The 13,884-nt window shown below is 49.2% G+C and overlaps 1 long non-coding RNA gene across 1 annotated transcript in view; it reads left to right on the top strand.

The window, feature by feature from the left end:
* Nucleotides 1-1,103: 1,103 nt before the first annotated feature.
* Nucleotides 1,104-13,884, top strand: part of LOC144173254 (uncharacterized) — a 198,174-nt gene continuing 185,393 nt past the window's right edge. The window contains exon 1 of the long non-coding RNA XR_013323209.1: nucleotides 1,104-2,095. This is a non-coding gene — a long non-coding RNA (uncharacterized LOC144173254). The remainder of the gene's footprint in view (nucleotides 2,096-13,884) is intronic.

The following is a 13,884-nucleotide window of genomic DNA, read 5'->3' as shown; positions in this document are numbered from 1 at the left end:
AAGTGGCTACGTATTGTGAACTTTGCAAACGGAGGAGAAAGGGAGCTAAAGAAAGTACGAGTGTGCTCGCTTCATTTCTGACGAAGTGATTACAGCAGAGACCCTTACGTTAGCTCACTCGAGGGACATGCCGGCGCTCGTCGCCGACTTCGTCATATCGCCGTCAAAGCGCTCTGAGCTTGGAAAAAAAAAATACCGTACACACCGCGCATCGATGCTCGTATCTTTCTGGTCGTAGCAGAGAGATCGCGCGAACGGCTTTACATACACGACACCGGCCAATTGGCATAAGCGATACTGTTACTAAAACTGAACTATTTTTAACCGTAATAAAACTACGGCCCATATACACCAGTCTGTATTCGTCCGTCGCGACGGGGCTGACGAGGCAGCGGTGTCGACGGCTGCGCGTTCGTCTGTTGCTATTATCGCGGAATGGTCGCTTTCAGGTCCATCCGTGTATCCCACAACTACTGCCGCTCGTGCACTTACAAGCATTGAGCGTTCAAGTGGTGTGAGGTTGTTAAACGCAAGCCCGAGATCCTCGGCGAGAGCTTTGTTGTCCGTATGAGGCGATTCCATGACTAGGGCTGCGGGTGCACTAGGTTTTACTAGTATTTTTAAAATGGTCGCCGTCTCTGTTTCGGCACGAGTTCCGGTTCCTCTTTGATTCCCACATGTGGGTGCTATATGGAGTCGACATACTAAGTATCTGTTTCATATACCGGCTCATATGACGCCATTGTTAACGTCACGAAATGTACAATTTAGCAGGAGATTTAAACATTTGGCTTAAATTGTCTTATTTCTCAGTGAATAAAGCATCGTTTGCTTCCTGGAAAGTGCTTGGGGTACTACAAACTTTTGTTTTGTCTTCATGGCTCCTTTAAAGATCCTTAGGGGGTCCAATTAAATTCGTAGCCCTCCACCAGGCCGCATGTCATAACCCATGTGTAGCTTTGGTGCGTTAAACACCGCACTAAATAGCGAGTTTTAGCTGACCGTTTTTCACGGTCCGCACCGCTCTCATAGCAAGCAGGAGCGTCATTGCGCATGCGTGGCACGCTTGGCTGCGAACGGCATTGGCTCCGGTTGCGCTGAGTGTGCCACCGATACCGGAGCGGACCGTCGAACACGGTTAGCTAAAACTCTCTAATCTTCTCTATCGGTAACAATCGTGCACGGCGGCTTTCTTCGGCATGCAGCGGGGCGGTGGGTTTTTCTTTTTTTGTGTGTGTGTCGTCGTCCATTGCTGCATTAGGTGTTTTTCCAAACGTGGGCCAAGAGCCGTTCATTTGTTCTCGGTCCCGATGAGAAGAAGGTTGCCGCGGTCGGTAGTTATGATTTCTTGCAAATGGTTGCAATGCTTTGAAGCTACAAGCACTCACTATCTGCCTGGGACGACGCCAGCGATATCATGTGGTGAAGTGTTTTCTGCCCGACGCCTATGCTAGTTCGGCGACTGCTGCGCAAAGACGCCTCAACTAGCCTGTTGAGACAACCGCTTGCCTTCGCTCGCAGACGATTCTTCAGGCGCAGTGCTTCTGGGACCCACAGAGTGCCTTCGTTCCCGTGCTTTCATTTTGGGCTGTTGGGCATAGTTGCCTGCATGGAAACGCAATGTGAATTTTTCAGCATGCCTATTCGGACGGGTGCGCGAGTTGTATGAATATGTGCAGCGGTGACAGAAACGTGGTTCAGGCCTTTCGCTGTGGACTGAACGACGACTGGTATGCGTCGGTGGTACTCTGCAGTTTCTGTCGTTATTCCCTGCCTTCTGAAGTATGGTGAAATGAACTTTCCTACTGTTTGGAGCCTTCGTGAGGTGACAGTTGGTTGGGTTTATCATTTCCAAAGCAGATGTTGGTGGGCACGTTGGCCACAACAAAACTGTTCCAGGTTGGGGGCTGCAGTGCGCTTAAGGCCTGTTTTTGTGTGAGTGACAGTGGTGATGCAGGACGCTGCAGGTCAGGAGCACCTTAGAGGACGTGCGCCGGAACTTCTGCGTTGACTAATGATGTGGTAATACAAGATGTTTCTGCGGGGTGTTGTCGCCTGGCTTGAAAGGTGAATCAGCACGGAACCAAGATTACCGGTAAGCTTACTATTAAAATCGTCATTTTCACAAATGAAAACAGTGCATCATCGGAGCTTGTTAAATTAACAAAATTTTTACAGGAAAACAGAGAAAAATAGCAACATTTTTCTTCTGGCACTACGTGCACCGTTCAAGTTCCGTGGCGGCGTTTGGGAATAACCCTAACCCATATAAGCAAATATCAGTGTCAGTACTTCGTAGTTTTTTATAACGGCAGTAGAGCCCTCTGTATTTTTTTTATTCGAGGTCCGGGTACTACTTTTCGAAAATGTCTCCCACAAACTCTCGCCGACTTCTACATATACCGGTCGATAGAACAAATATACCTCATAAATTGCTAACGATAACGCCAGAAATGCCGGGACAGGGCCATGTTGGGCTCTAACTGAAACGCCATAGGCACCTCGCAGCGGACAGTGGCCGCTGTGAGCGCAGTACTTTTCCTACCAAAGTTGTCTGTAGCGCAAGCTAGGGCATCGGTAGAGGAGTGGCGATTCTTTGACCCGTTATCACCTACTGCCTGCAACATGCCATGCCAACAATCTATGGGGTCAACGCCGCCGGTATAAACATTGCCTTACGCGTCGCCCGCTTTTCAATAGGAGCGGTAGGGGCGCTTAGTTCAGGCACTCATCCGCTATGTGGCGCTCGCCGGCGGACGTCCCGCCTTACTTCACTCTTCGCGAGTGGCGAACGCTGCGCTCACTTCTACGACATGTGTCTGCCAGCTTGCCTGTAGGGTTTCAAGAGCCGTTTCGCTCACATCTTAGCCGCGATGGGGCGCTAGTTCGGGGGCCCATTGGGGATCTCGTTCAACGTGTCGCTCCCTTCATACCTGCTGCATTTTTCGGAAGATGACAGACGGAGGCGGAACTAAAATAGTGTAAGAGCATATTATTGTCGGGTAGAAAAATAGCAAACCGAAAAACTGTATTTTCGGTTTTTGCAGCCAAAGTTTTAGTTATATTTTTCTCCCGGGAGGAACTGGGAAGAAAATATTGCGTGCAAATCTTTTCTTCGTGCGCTCACTTCTACCATTACTTTCCAAAAATGTATCACGTGCTTCTAAATTTCAACAAATTACAGAAAACAAAAAGACAAGCACCTGACGGTCCAGCAACGCTGTCTGGTCACTTCTACAGAACAGTTTTCAATTTTAGAACTGCTTACCGGTGCGGAGTGCTAACAGAGTGGACAAAACAAGGCCAAAATGGGGAGGGGACAGAGGGGCATGCTCAACTCAAGAAGTTTCGCGGCACGGGATCAAAGTAGGTAAGAGCGCAAAGTCTGCATCAGCCTGCAGCAGCAGGAGTGGTTTTGCGTCTTCCGTTGCAAAGCTGGTTTTCTCAGCGACAGACCAAGACAGGCAGGCACTGTGCAAACAAGAAGGCGTAGAAATGCCATCTAGGGAGTGCCCAAGAAACTGTCAACTATTTTCCCTAGCTTCCGAGAAGCTTCGCTGGCCGGCGGACATGGAAGCACGCAGGAAGGCTACGGAGCGGGAAAGGGGTAGGAGAGAGCAACGGGAGAGTGGCTGTTTGGCCATTTTCCGCTCACGCATTAGGCAGCACTGATAATACAGGCGGCGTTGATGGGGTTGACAGTGAGATACGCTGTAAAGAAAAACAGTCTCTCCAACACTCTCTTGCGAGCTTATTCATGTACTCCTCAATGCGCTTCTCAGCATTCCTTGAAGCTCGAATGTCATCTCACCGTCGCCGCAACATACTCCTTCCAGTCATCCGTCTCCACGTTGTGAGCTAGAAAAGTTAACTGATTACGATTTGTAAGGAGTGCTCTACTGTTTTCTGACCTGGTCAAAGATCGATACATAGAATATCCCGAAAGGCGGATATCCAGACGCTGTATTGATTCCGAAATGACGATGAGGGGAAATATGTTCTTATTGATGAGTGCTTAAAGCCAGACAACCGAGAGGATAGTCCGCAAGAATTCCACTGAAACACTGTTGCCTGATTCCAAAGAGTAGAGACGACCACGACTTGAAGGCTTGTAATTCTACTTAGAAGCGCTGTCTAAACTGTGGCAGGACTCATAAGGCTGAATTCAAATTCTGTCCAAAGGTTAGGCAAGAGAAACATCTAAAAGTGAAAATGTAAGCCCAATCACTAATATTGCCTCATCTTCCTGCTATAAGAAAAAGTAAACATCCTTAAAATTACAAAAAAAATTATAATTATGCAGGAATTCGGTGAATAATCTACTAATGCCTAGCATTCTTATGCTGCTTGTCGTGAGTATAAGTTTTTTCAGACGATTTTGTTTTGTTTTTATAAATCCTGGCCGACCAGTTATCTCCATTTACAGGAGGAGGCAAAACGTTTTATTGAGCAAAAAAAGAAAGAAAGAAGGTGGGTGGCGTCCTCAGTTCAGGAAGCCGCGCGCTTCCGCAGCCCGGGTGGCCCGGTTGATCAGGCGTTGCTGGTCCTCCGGGTGCAGGCTGGTCAGCGCGCGTTCCCACCGCTCAGGGGATGGGGAAGGGAGGGGATCGGGATGGTGCGGGCAGAACCATACAAGATGGGCTGTTGTGGCGGGGAGGTTGCAGGAATGGCAGAAGTAGGAGAATGTGGTAGGGGAGATGTGCGACAGTACGGTACAGTTGAAGTATGTGCCTGTCTGTAGCCGGCGCCACGTCCGGGCCTCTGCTGTAGTGAGCGACGGGTGGGGAGGGGGGAAGTGGAAACGAGTGTGGCGGTAGTGGGCAAGCAGGTCGGTGTATCTGAGCGGCAGAGGGTGGAGGGATGGGGCGGATGCCAAGTCGTCTGTCTTTGGACGGGAATCCCGGAAAATGAGCTCACGGGCAGCGGCATGTGCCGCCTCATTCCCTGGTAGGAAGGCATGCCCAGGTGTCCACACTATCTGGATGGTTGGGGGAGTCTTGAGGGATTGAAGTATCTTGAGAGCCTGGTAGGGAATGCGGCCAAGAAGGTAGTAGCGGCAGGCCTGCTGAGAGTCTGTTAAGATGGTGAGGTGGCCCGTACTTGTAGTGGTGGTGGCTGCCAGGGCTATGGCGGTTGCTTCTGCTGTTGCGGTTGTGGTGTTAGGTAAGGTGGCCGAGGTGAGTATAGCACCTGTAGAATCCGTGACTGCCAGGGTGGCACGAGATGTGAAATTGCAGTGCGCGATGTCGGTGTATCTGCTGTCTGGTTGGCCAGAATAACGTCTGTTGAGGTAATTGACCCGAGCTTCACGGCGGCCCTTGTTGTACTCTGGGTGCATGTGGCGCGGTATGGGGGTTACTCTGATGAAGCTACGTATAGGTTGCGGGAGATGCTGGAGTGTCTCTGCTGGTGGAGGGGTTGGTCGATCCAGAGATCGGAGGACCGTTCTGCCGGTAGGTGTCAGCGCCAGGCGGGAGAGTTGGTTTACCTGCTGCGCTTCCAGGAGTTCAGCGAGAGTGTTATGCACTCCTAACTGCAGTAGCTTCTGGGTGGGTGTGAAGGCAGGAAGACCGAGGCCGATTTTGTACGCCCGACGGATGAGTGCATCAATCTTGGAGTGTTCTTGAGGCTTTAGCTGTACATATGGGGTGCCGTACGTGATGCGGCTGATGAGAATGGCTTGTATGAGGCGGCAGGTGTCTTGCTCACGAAGACCGTGCTGGTGGGTGCAAATTCGCTTGATGAGATGAATAAGTTGTGTTACTGTACGATGTAGTTGGGGTAAGAGGGCAGCACCAGAGCCGTCAGCCTGAAAGGGTACGCCCAGTATTCGGAGTGTCGAAACTTGAGGTACAGGGGTGCCTTGAATGAAAACTGTCGGATCCGGAGTAGGCTGTGGGGGGCGTCCTCTAGTGCGGGCTCGAAGGATAAGAAGTGCAGACTTTTGAGGTGCGCACGTAAGCCCACGAGTGGCGAGGTACGTCATTGTCGTATCAATTGCCTGTTGTAAACTGTCTTGCTGGTGCCCGGCAGAACCCTTGTTTGTCCATAAAGTGAGGTCATCTGCATAGAATGCATGATGTAGGTCCGGAATTTCGGCGAGGAGCTTAGGGAGGCCCAACAGGGCGACATTGAACAATAGAGGCGAAATGACAGAGCCCTGGGGTGTCCCCTTGGCCGGTGTTGGAAAAGTAGGTGTCTGATGAGTACCGAGACGGATGGAGGCCGTTCTGTTGGTCAGAAATGCCTTGACGTAGTTGTACGTGGCCGGGCCGCAGTGGGTTTCTTGAAGGCCTTGCAAAATAGCCTCGCGTGTCACGTTATCAAAAGCTCCCTGAACGTCTAGGGCCAGGACACAGCTGGGGTTGGTTTTACTAAGTTGGTCGATAATGTGCTCCTTGATTTGAATTAGGACGTCTTGAGTGGAAAGGTGATTACGGAAACCGAACATAGTGTGGGGGAAGAGGTCACGGTTTTCCAGGTAGGTGGTCAAGCGGTTGTGTACTAGATGCTCAAAGAGCTTGCCTAGGCATGAGGTCAGTGATATTGGGCGGAGGTTGGTCGTTGTTAGAGGCTTGTGAGGCTTGGGGATCAGGGTAATGTCAGAGTGGCGCCACTGAGGAGGTACAGTACCATGCTTCCAATGATAGTTGAAGAGAGTCAGTAAGTCCTCTTGGGCCTCGTCATCCAGGTTGCGGATTAATTTATTGGTTATCTTGTCTTTTCCTGGGGTCGTGTTGCGTGTGAGTCTGCCGAGTGCTTGTTGCAGTTCAGATGAAGTGAACGGAGCGTCCAGTGAGTCATTTGGGGGTCCAGTGTAGGCCTGTTCAGGTGGGGGTGGGTAAGTTGTTGGGTGCCCGAAGAGGTGGGTGCGAATTGAATCGAGCAGCTCTTGGGGGGGAAGGTGGTGATTATGAATGAGACGTTGGATTTGTTGCTGTCCTAGTCTGCGAGGGGCTTTGTCGCCTAGGAGTTTCCTGAGAATATGCCAGGTTCTTTTGGTAGTGAGCGTGCCCTGAAGCTGATCGCAAAAGCTACGCCAATTTTGATTTTGGAGGACCTTGGCATAAGTTGCTGCCTGTTGAGTAATTTCGGCTATTCTTTTTTTGAGGGACCGATTGTGCTTCCTTTTCTTCCAACGATTAACTAGACCGTGGCGGGCTGCCCAAAGATGCTGTAGGTGGGCGTCTGCTACTGGGTTTTTGTCGGTTAAAAGGACAGTGCTGGTGTGCTTTCGGACCAGACTTTCAAGGGCTTCTGTCCAGGCTTCAAGGTTTTCTTCGATTGGAGGAAGAGATGTAGGGTCTTTACGGAAGGCTGCCCAGTTTGTTATGTGGGCTTTTCCGGTTTTGCGAGCCGTTTGGAGGCTGGGCAGCTTGATTTCTATTATATAGTGATCGCTGCCAAGGGTATCCGTACGGAGGGACCAGCTTAAATGGGGAACGTTCCGGGCGAAGGTGAGATCAGGTGTTGTGTCTCTAGAGACGCTGTTTCCAAGGCGGGTGGGGGTGGTGAGGTCATTGTATAGGGTTAGGGAATGATTTTGTGCCGCATGGAGGAGGGCTGTTCCTTTTTTAGAGGCTTGGTGATATCCCCATGAGTGATGGGGGGCGTTGAAGTCCCCTAGTACAATGAGAGGGCTTTGCTGCGACTTTCGGCTTGCTTCATGAATAAGCAGGTCAACGGTCTTCAGGGATGAGAGCGGCGGACTGTACACGTTCAGGATGTAGACACTTGGGAGATTCGGGCGGGGAGGGAGAATTTCAATAAAGGTGTGGGCGATTTCTGATGCAATGAGGTGTTCTTGTGCAGTAATATGCTGCGCTACTAGAACAGCTGTTCGGTGGCCTGGGTCTTGTGTATACGAGCAATAGCCGCGAAGCTCGGGTTTTGGGGTATCCACTTCTTGTAGCGCAATAACGTCGGGCGGCTCGGGTGCGATGTAAAGGTTTAGTTGCGCTTTCTTACTGTTGAGGGACCTGCAGTTCCACTGGTAGATGTGCAACTGAGAAGGGTCAGACATTATCTTCCGGGAGGGCTGTGTCCATTGCTATTGAGTAATCGTCGCGTGCGGGGGCCAGTTTGACTTTCTTGGTTTGTGGAGTAGTGGTACAGGGTGTTGTGGAGAGGGCTTTTTCTAGAGCGTTGAGGCGGCAGGTCAGGGCGTCAGTGAGTCGCTGAATTGTTGCCGTTGAATTCGTGATTTGTTTATTGAGTTCGGTTAGGGCGACGTCGAAACGCTGATCGACAGTGGGAAGCACTTGTGTCTGAAATTGCTCGTTTACCAGTGATTTGATTATCTCAATTGGGATGGATAGAGGAGCGGGGTTATCTGGTGTCTGGGGGGAAGCTGGAGCTGGAGAGGAGGGGGCTGGGGTGCTGGCGGCTTCGAGTGCTTCTAAGCGAACCATGATTTCTGTTTGCTGGCGTTGAATGTTTTCGAGGAGTTTGGTTAGAGAAGGAAGGAACGTGGGCTCGGAGAAGGGTGGTTGGTTGGTTGATTGGGGAGGGATGGGGGGAGGTTTGGGTGCCGATGGGAGGGGTGGGAAGTCCTGAGCGGTGGGAGGTTGCGACACAATAGTGGACCAGCCTACCTGGAGTGGACTGCTGGGTTGGTGGTGCTCGGACGGCTGGTGGAAGAACGGGGTGTGAAGGCGTTGCTTGGGGGATGGGCGGTTGGGGACGAGGCGTTTCGGGCAGTCCTTGCCGGCCGTTGGATGTGGTTGTTGGCACAGTTTACACATCGGTGTGCACTTATGTTGATCTGTAGGATTGGCGAGGCCACAGGATGAACACTTCACGGAGTCCGGATGCGGGCAGATGTCCCTGCGGTGGCCGATGTCCCCGCAGAGGCGGCACACTTGAACAGTCCGTCGGAAAGGTCGGCAGCGGTGGAGAATGCAGCCTACGCGCACGTAGAACGGGACCTTGCTTCCGTTGAACGTTAGCAGTGCGGAGGTAGTGCGGCCCATCATGCGCGCGTGGAGCAGTAGCGGTTTGTTCGCTGCTAAGAGTTCTTGGAGAGCTTCTGGGGTTGTTCCTTCCTCTAGTCCGTGTATGACACCGCGACAGGTATCGGGCGGCGGCTTCATGTACGGCTCGAGCGCGTGTTGCGTATTGTCGAGTTGAATGCAAGCGATACGGCTCAGGGTGAGCGCAAAATGTGCGTTGGAGGTGCTAGCCACAAGAAGGTTGTTTTGGGGCTGTGCTTGCACGATCACCTCGTCGAGAAAACTTTGGCGGGGAAGGTTACTTGCCGTTGCAAGACTCATAGCGAGAGTGCGGGGGGTCCACTTGGCTACGTTGAGGCCCGAGCGTGGGCGGTAGATAACCGTGTAGTTCTCTTGCGGCAGTCGGGGCAGGGGCACTCGAGCGGGCGGATTAGGGTTAGGCGCACCAGTCTGCGGGGGGGTAGGAGCCTGGCCCGTCGTTGCTTTGATTTTGGCGCGGATAACTTGCTCCCATGGGTTGTCTGGTGGTAGAGTGCGTCCGCTGAGGCTGTCAAATTGACACTCCATGTTGGTCGGCGTGGTCATGGTCGGTTGTGAAGCCGGCGCGCCTTCCAGCGCGTTCGGCGCAAAATCGCTCGGCTCGCTAGGCCTGAGAGGCCTAGCAAGGCGGCGGCGTGGTGGCGAGCTTGCGGGGCGGCTGTCGGTCTTCCAGATGGTCGATGAGGGTCCACGAAGTGTCAAAATGTTCCTTAGCACGCCAGGAACGGGTTGGCAGTGGTCGCAAGAAAGTCAGTTGCCTTGGTTCGCTGTAGCGGGAACACAGAGCGGGAGCCCATACGAAACCGAACCGGCCGTGTCGGCCCCCTGGCGGCGAACCATCTCCATTTACACGAATATTATTATTAGAAGTGGAACTCTCGCGAAATCTGCATTATTGTGGAGATGCAGAGCGTGACATGGTTCGCCATCTTCCATTACGTTTTATTTTTTTCTTTGTTTCAGTGTTTTAACATCTCATTTGCGGTATTATAATGATTATGGGTGGAAGTGCCGCAAAATCTCAATTACTCCGTAAATGTAGGTCGCTTTACAATTTACTATTTTTTGTATTTCTTATGTTTTTGTTAATTAACAGTTTTTCATAACTTCGTGCGACCAGCTATCTTCATTTACGCCATTATAGCGATTACAGGTGCAACTTCCGCGATATCTGCATTTTTGTGTAAATGCAACGCGTCACACGGTCCTGGCTGTGGGGGTACTCGGCAAAGAATGCTACACATTAAAATATTGTTTCGGCATCGCAACAACTACCACCAACCAACTCAGTTTTTATTTACGAGATAAAACATGCTAAAATGCCTTCCGTGTAAAATTCAACCGAAAAGTGGTCGAATGTACTCATTGTGAATCCCCATAATCTAGGGACATTAAAGCTTTATGGTGCAAGGCGTTCAAAAAGCGACACAGGATGTAGCCACAAAAATTCTCGCAGGAGTTACATTTAAATCGGATAGGAGAAGGCAGTTGAATCTAGAACACTGGCCGCAGTAATGAAGGGGCTAGGGATGTGCCATGAAAAAAACTTCGTAAGAAAATTGCTAGGAGGGACAAACGCGCACGCTGCAGAGAACTTAGGAGGACTGAATAAAGAGTCCCGAAGGTGTTCAGCGCGTAGTCGTCTGCACGCACTAACAATACACGCCCCTCTCCCCCAACCTTCCGGACCTTTCTGTGAATAATTTTTGTTCTCTTTTTATCACACTTTGTGGCAAGCATTGCCCAGTTTTTCTGCAATTTAAACTGCAAACATTATGCCTAAGGAAAAAGCTTGCACCGATCGAGCATGCATCGCTAACAAATGTGACCTGCAACATGACATACATAAACATCCATAAAATCAACTCACCGGCTGGTTTGCCAGATATAAGCTAGTAAACTACAAAACAATCGTCCTTGAATAAAAATGCGCTTCTATACCTTTTGCCCGCTAAGTTGTAGTCTTTTTCACTCAGAAACAATAGGTTGATATTTTCTTAGTGATGTGTTTGAATTTGCACTAAGCAGCCACTTGCGGTTTATTTCCACAAGAAAAAGCTTCAGTAGAAACGCTTGTTCCGAAACACTTTCTGACCTTTCAGTTTACTGTCCGGGTTAGGTTACAAGGTACTGCCGACCACAAATTACATGATGCTAGAAACGAAACAGTGTAAAACGAAGAAAAAAAACAGATAAAAGTGTAAGCACTTGGCAACTGAATACGACGTTGATGTTGAAGCTATAGATCGATAATGGACAAGGATCGAGTTCAAGACTAGGTAAAGTAACTGTAGTGCGAGATATAGAATCTTGCCAGTAAATCATAGCCAAATCCGGAATCAGCAGTCCGTAAACGTCTAAAAAAAGGTAAAAGGAATTGGGAGTTTTTAAAGACGAAACATTAAGCATAAACTGGAAGAGAAAAAATAAATACTTAAAACCTGCACATCTGCGACCTGATCAGTAAATGAAAGGCAGGCCGAAGTAAAAAAAAAGCCAATGCGCAGGAAATTTCACTATAGGACGCTTACACAAGAAAGCAAGAACACACAGCTGCTTGAAAAACCTAATCGTGACGGCCTGTGGTCTTGTTGCTCGCCAGCCGATGATTTTTGAAAGACCGTGGGGAGGCCATTAGAGAGATCTTGAGTAAGGTCGTAATTGGGAAGATGCTGTCCTTATATTATTGCCATTTACTTGTGTGTTGCTTCAAGAGAACACTTCCCTCAAGCATGAAGGGTTGCATTCGAGGCTGTGGCGGTCTTCGCAGTTGAGTGCTGGCCATGCCTTGGCCGTACACGGCCACTGCATCTCGCTCGACTCGTTTATTTTTTCTGCCTTGGCGGCCGTTACTTTGGCGGCACGTCCGTTTCCGATTACGGCGCAGTGAAGCTCGATGGGCTTCGAGGCTAACGAAGGCCAGAGCGGCAACTGCTGAAGCTTGGCTTCCTTTTCGATGGCAACACGGGTCACGTTATCTTGTTCTTTAACCTGGCCGCTTCTGGCGGCTAAGGAGGGAAAGAAGAAAAAGTGGGTGTCCCGTTCGATTCCTGCGCCACTCTGTCTCCCGTTTACACATGCCCTGGGGCTTTCATTAGATGCAAAGCTTCACGTGTCCCTAAGCCCCGCTTGTGCTTGAGTTCTACGTTCGCTTTGTAGCTTGTAGGGGCGCGTGATTTATTACCGGTACATTAAGTAGGTCGACGCCCTGGTCGTTGAGTTAACACTTCACAGATGTACGTAGAACATCGGCGAGGACCTTTTAGAGCAAAAAGTACGGCATTCGTTACACAGCTGTGCCTGAAGGACTTGCGGCGTAAAGCTCTCAGCACACCTATGCGCATACTTATTTCCATTTTCAGGTACGGTTGGCCGCCTGAGCCATTACAGGAGCTGGGTGAAAATCTGACCAAACCACCGCCCTATCAAGTCAAACATAAAGAAGTAATGTAGAGCCGACACAGAAAAGAATACATCACTACACTACATTGTACAACTTACATGCTCAATCACATACATCACGAAATATACATCACAATACTACATTCCTACAACGTAGGTGAGACAAGTTACACCCGATATATTAAACTTTGCTATAGAAGAAAGAACAGTGAAGCGTTCAACAGGATTCACTTAAGAAATATTTGTAACGTTGTTTTCAAATTGTTCTGCTGTTTGAGAATAACGTATAGTACCGGGTAAATCATTGCAGTCTTTTATTGTTCTAAGGAAAAAGGAGTATGCATGTGTTCACACGGTATTGAGGGACTAGAAAGTTACTGGGGCGGTCACTTAGTAGGCTCCAGACTTTAGAACCTGTGCTGCGGAATCATCACGGGAATATTAAATACGATTAAAGAGTCTTTCCTGGGCTACTTAAACCCATAAATTTTGGCCTGTCTGTATGTCTGTCTGTAACTCGATTCAGCCACCCAGCCAAAGTAAAATGCTTAATGCGCAATAGTTATATATACTCACAGCCAAATGTAAACGTCTGAGCCCAGTTTATATGTTCATACTTGTCAACTTTGTTGAACAAGAACAAGACATTACGCAAATATAAGACAGAAAATTAGTACACAAGGGATATTTACGGTGTTCCTTTATTAAAAAAATCATGTATGCTTGGTTTTTCGACAGCAAAGGATATTCTACATCTACTGCAGAAAACCGCCGCCTCCTGGCGGCATATGAAAAATCACGCGGCAACAGCAACGAAAGGTTCCACTAGCTAGTTTCCACGTTCTGCTTGGAACGCACGTGGAGCACGGCCACGCGGTTCTACGAACCCTGTAGTCGGTCGCCTCCATTCACGCGTGTCTCCGCCGTACTTCAGCGCTGGCATCGAGGAACCCGTCCTGTAGCAGTGGAACGCGGTAAATTCAAATCTCCTTGCGCAAACCTTTAGTGTGTTTACCTTGGGATGAGCGCGGCAGTACAGGAACAGCATGAGAGGTGAGCGGGAAAGCAAAGGGGGCATTTCCTTGGAAAATGTCTACAAAGACTATCGTCTTTTGCAGATACGCGGCCAATTTTTTTTAAATATCAATGTAGCCGCCCTTCGCTAAGCAACTCGATTTTATGAATTAGCCCTTTTTTATAAGGGTCCCGTATGATGCTTGCGTATTGCAGTGTAGTACTTACCGTTCTTATAAAGTACGGTGTTAACTGGGGGGGGGGGGGGGGGCTGCGCTGCGCTGTTGGTGAACACCTTAAATAAATAAATAAATAAATAAATAAATAAATAAATAAATAAATAAATAAATAAATAAATAAATAAATAAATAAATAAATAAATAAATAAATAAATAAATAAATAAATACAGTATTTCACCATAAATTAAACAATCATCGGGGAGCATTCGAAAAGTGATGTTTTGATTATTATTAGAAC

This window comes from Haemaphysalis longicornis, unplaced genomic scaffold, assembly GCF_048455015.1.
Source record: "Haemaphysalis longicornis isolate Haplotype H1 unplaced genomic scaffold, Haemaphysalis longicornis Haplotype H1 scaffold_3, whole genome shotgun sequence".
Taxonomy (NCBI): Eukaryota; Metazoa; Arthropoda; class Arachnida; order Ixodida; family Ixodidae; genus Haemaphysalis; species Haemaphysalis longicornis.
The sequence above is the reverse complement of the archived record's forward strand: the minus strand, read 5'-3'. Positions and strand labels throughout refer to the sequence as shown.